A 5,214-nucleotide genomic window follows, 5' to 3' on the forward strand; every position below is an offset into this window, starting at 1 on the left:
ACACAGACAGATAGTAGGAAAGAGGTCCTCTCACATTACAGATATAATCCACACACAATTCATTTTGTACTTTCAGTCTAAAGCATTGACACACAAGCTTGCTTCTAAAATGTTTACTGTCTGTTAATTAAGGGTGATGTGAAAGGTTAGTGTCCAACCAAATCCGTATACCATGGTAACAGATATACATGATACAGTGTAACTACAATACCACACAGCTGAATCCACCATAGTCCTTCTTTCAGAAACAGTACATTTTATATTTGATATCATTTTTGAAGACGTGGATGTGTACTATGATGAGTGAAGCAGAATATCTTTTCAGTTGACAGACATGTGTACCTTATGAGTGGACTATGTTGGAGTGGTGTTCCCTGGCCTTTCCATCCAGATGTTTGTTTTTAGTTGTTGATCATTTTAGCCATGTGGCCAGCAGAACAATAGCTTTTGTGATGCAGTGCCCCTAAAAAAAAACATTACTCTACTTTTCACATTGCCTGTCCAATATCTCCGTATTATTGAAAGCGTCATGTAATGATGCTTTACGTTTCTGAATATAAAAGGAAAAAATTACTATAAAAAGAAATAAGAAACTGTAACATTTTGTCAACATCAAATGTTTTCTTTGTTGCATGTATTTTGTTCTTTAATAAAATACCGTACTGCAGTGTTTTTGAATGTTATTTTTTTATAAAGATTTCAGAGTGAAATCGTGGAGCCTTTTACTTGACAGGTTTGAACTTTTAAGATCTCTACAAATGTAAAGAAGGTATAAAAATGGAAACCGCAAAACTATTGTCTTTTTAATTCCTATTTAAACCCGTTTTTCTGTGGAGAAAAAATTAGCTAACAAGGTGTAGTTTTTATCGTCTCTTTCTTTGTACTAGTAATGCATATTCCAAATAAATTGTTTCTTTTGCTGCATACTTTTGTATTGTCCTCATTGATTTTCCTTGTCACACAGATACTATGAAGATGTCCATACATTAAAGGCACAATCCTTAATTAATTTATCCAGCCCCATCCCTCAGCTTTATAGCAGAACCAAGTCGTGGGGCGGCAGTTAACCGAGAAACAAATCAAGGATGGTTGATTTTAGTCATGTAAGACATGCCAAGAAAAAAGTGAACTGTCTTTTTATTATGTTTTTGTGTAGTATCTCCGCCAGACTTCAGTAACAGGGTCATGAGTTACTGTCGGACACAAGTTTACACGTCTCAGACTTGTCAGTCCTTCACCTCTGGATAGCATCGCACATCACACTTGAAAAACATGGTAAAGCATCAGGCGTTGTCTCACTATTGACATAGCGTCAGAGCTGGGGTGAGCTAGAGAGCATGCGATGGGGACATTTTCTCCGTTTTCTAAGTGAGTTTTCTAAAAATCTGTGTGCTTACGGCCAACAGACAGACACTCACTCCCTTCCCCCGCTCCCTTCTCTCCCCCCTCCACACATAGCAGAGGGAGCCTTCAAGGCACGGTTAATGTGCGTTCCCTGAGAGAGGCGGGGTGCTCACTTATCTCTCTCTTCCAGATAAATGAGACAGGATGTCTGATTCTACTCTTCCAATGCATCTGTTTCTTCTTCTACATACTGAAAAAAGGAAAGAGAGAGAAAAGGGGTTGAAATCAACTTTTGGATTAGGAGCTAGGAAGGGTCTCCAAAAGGATCAGAGAGAGCAGCCAAATCGCAGAGCGTGACAGAGACTGTGGGAGTGACATATGCAAACATGATCAAATATAATTACATGTGGATGTCTCCTTGCTTCTATCAAAGGGTTTCTTGTTAGGCTCTGTTAGCAGGATGAAAGAGAGGAACTGTTGGACGTGTACTGTATGCTTTAATATATTCACCATGGCTTTACAAACCTAAAAGGCATTGTGAGTTTAAGTAATTACTGTAGGTTCTCAGCAACCTCTTGAAAAGGCATAAATCCCATACAGAGCAGCAAATCGGTTGCCCTTTCTATTGAATCATGAGCAAATAGCCTGGTTAATGGTTTACACCTGTACTAAGCCATCCATATATGTTTTTACATGTTCCTTTATTTAACTGGTCAAGTCAGTTAAGAACAAATTCTTATTTACAATGACGGCCTAGGAACAGTGGGTTAACTGCCTTGTTCAGGGGCAGAACAACAGATTTTTACCTTGTCAGCTCAGGGATTCGATCTAGTAATCTTTCGGTTACTGGCCCAACGCTCTAAACACTAGGTTTTAATTTTTTTTATTTCACCTTTATTTAACCAGGTAGGCTAGTTGAGAACAAGTTCTCATTTGCAACTGCGACCTGGCCAAGATAAAGCAAAGCAGTGTGACACAGACAACAACACAGAGTTACACATGGAGTAAACAATAAACAAGCTAATAACACAAACAAGTCAATGACACAGTAGAAAAAAGAAAGTCTATATACAGTGTGTGCAAAAGGCATGAGGAGGTAGGCAATAAATAGGCCATAGGAGCAAATAATTACAATTTAGCAGATTAACACTGGAGTGATAAATGAGCAGATGATGATGTGCAAGTAGAAATACTGGTGTGCAAAAGAGCAGAAAATAAAATAAAAACAGTATGGGGATGAGGTAGGTAGATTGGGTGGGCTATTTACAGATGGACTATGTACAGCTGCAGCGATCGGTTAGCTGCTCAGATAGCTGATGTTTAAAGTTGGTGAGGGAAATAAAAGTCTCCCACTTCAGCGATTTTTGCAATTCGTTCCAGTCACTGCCAGCAGAGAACTGGAAGGAAAGGCAGCCAAATTAGGTGTTGGCTTTGGGGATGATCAGTGAGATATATCTGCTGGAACGTGTGCTACAGGTGGGTGTTGTTATCGTGACCAGTTAACTGAGATAAGGTGGAGTTTTACCTAACATAGACTTATAGATGACCTGGAGCCAGTGGGTCTGGCGATGAATATGTAGCGAGGGCCAGCCGACTAGAGCATACAGGTCGCAGTGGTGGGTGGTATATGGTGGGTGCCTTTACAATTTCTTATCAATATTCTTTATTCTAGTAAGAGTAACACTTCTTATAAATATTCAGTAGCGTAATCCCCTTGAAGATCACTTGGTTTTGAGGTGGCAGACGCTTGTTCGGGTATCATGGGCAAACTGAAGGGACATATAGTGGAAAAAGCATGTACTTTCTCTAGTTCTGTCAATACTGTATATACTGCTATTACCAGCTGCACTTCATGAATAAATTCCTTCTCAAACACAAACTGTTTCCGCCATATTGGCTGTTTTTCTGGAAGGTCAGCAGCCAAGGGACTGGTGTCTGGGAAACATATTAAGTTAGGAAGAAGAACAATGCAAATCAAAGGTCTGCTGTTAATTGCTGGCCAGTATTTAGAATCCCTCACGGTCCATCACAGCAATTCAGAGATAACAAAATTAATAATTAATAATTTTCCAAAAATGTTTTAAATTAAATATCCTTAGAATGTTCTCCTGACATTCACTAAAATGTTGTGCACAACATTTTTAACAACCACCACAGAACATTCCCCAAAGAATCTCATTAGGTTTACAGGTAATGTAATAACACAATGTGCCAGTAATATTTTCCCAGCAAACCAAAATTGATTCTGTGAAAGTTCCCAGAACATTCGTTAGGTCGCGGCCAATGTTCTCATAACACAAAAACTCTCCATTCGTGGCGGTGATTATAGAATGTTTGTATAAAACATTTGACTGTTGTTGCAAGAACATTCCAGCAAGACATTTTGCCTGTTCTTTAAAGGTTCACAGAATGCTTCATTAGGTTGTGGGAACAGTCTGGTGAGGAACAGGAAGGCTGTTTAAGCTCCCAATTCACCACTTTACTGACAACGTTTTGATCCGAATCAGATCTTCGTCAGGTCAAACAGACTAAAATCAGGTCAAACAGACTAAAATATACACATTTCACCTCACATGACCATTATGCACATGACCCATGGTGGGTGTGGAAACAATTCAATTCACTTTTGTGAATAGTCAATCATAATTAACCACAGATGTACATATCATCATAAAGGATTATATACATACAAATCTAGGTAACAATAAAAATAATAAAATAAAAAAGATGACCTTGAAAACTGTTGGAATACCCACCCATTTGACCATTACGTACAGGATTCACGGTGGCCGTAGACATAATTACAGTGACCTACTTAAAAAACCTCAAATAATTTGATATCAATGAGCAGCTACAGAAAATCTAATACATACGTACAAAATCACCAAGTGGAGACCTGGATGGCAAGGCAAATAAACGTAACATAATCACCAAGTGGAGACCTGGATGGCAAGGCAAATAAACGTAACATAATCACCAAGTGGAGACCTGGATGGCAAGGCAAATAAACGTAACATAATCACCAAGTGGAGACCTGGATGGCAAGGCAAATAAACGTAACATAATCACCAAGTGGAGACCTGGATGGCAAGGCAAATAAACGTAACATAATCACCAAGTGGAGACCTGGATGGCAAGGCAAATAAACGTAACATAATCACCAAGTGGAGACCTGGATGGCAAGGCAAATAAACGTAACATAATCACCAAGTGGAGACCTGGATGGCAAGGCAAATAAACGTAACATAATCACCAAGTGGAGACCTGGATGGCAAGGCAAATAAACGTAACATAATCACCAAGTGGAGACCTGGATGGCAAGGCAAATAAACGTAACATAATCACCAAGTGGAACCTGGATGGCAAGGCAAATAAAACATATAAATGACAACATAATAAACGTAACATAATGACCAAGTGGAGACCTGGATGGCAAGGCAAATAAACGTAACATAATCACCAAGTGGACTGGATGGCAAGGCAAATAAACGTAACATAATCACCAAGTGGAGACCTGGATGGCAAGGCAAATAAACGTAACATAATCACCAAGTGGAGACCTGGATGGCAAGGCAAATAAACGTAGACCTGGATGGCATAATCACCAAGTGGAGACCTGGATGGCAAGGCAAATAAACGTAACATAATCACCAAGTGGAGACCTGGATGGCAAGGCAAATAAACGTACCATAATCACCAAGTGGAGACCTGGATGGCAAGGCAAATAAACGTACCATAATCACCAAGTGGAGACCTGGATGGCAAGGCAAATAAACGTAACATAATCACCAAGTGGAGACCTGGATGGCAAGGCAAATAAACGTACCATAATCACCAAGTGGAGACCTGGATGGCAAGGCAAATAAACGT

At 39.5% G+C, this 5,214-nt stretch overlaps 1 long non-coding RNA gene across 3 annotated transcripts; it reads right to left on the reverse strand.

Annotated features, from left to right (window-relative positions):
- Positions 1–151: 151 nt before the first annotated feature.
- Positions 152–5,214, reverse strand: LOC127907144 (uncharacterized). 3 transcript variants are annotated; one of them, XR_008063444.1, is made up of 4 exons: positions 5,099–5,214; positions 4,961–5,006; positions 4,859–4,904; positions 152–4,654 (listed from the first exon to the last, which is right to left on the reverse strand). It is a non-coding gene; the product is annotated as an uncharacterized LOC127907144 (long non-coding RNA). The 3 variants fall into 3 exon arrangements; XR_008063456.1 differs by lacking the exon at positions 4,961–5,006; XR_008063446.1 differs by lacking the exon at positions 4,961–5,006 and having other exon boundaries at positions 5,053–5,195.

The sequence above is a fragment of the Oncorhynchus keta genome, chromosome 1, assembly GCF_023373465.1.
Source record: "Oncorhynchus keta strain PuntledgeMale-10-30-2019 chromosome 1, Oket_V2, whole genome shotgun sequence".
NCBI classification, from domain to species: Eukaryota; Metazoa; Chordata; class Actinopteri; order Salmoniformes; family Salmonidae; genus Oncorhynchus; species Oncorhynchus keta.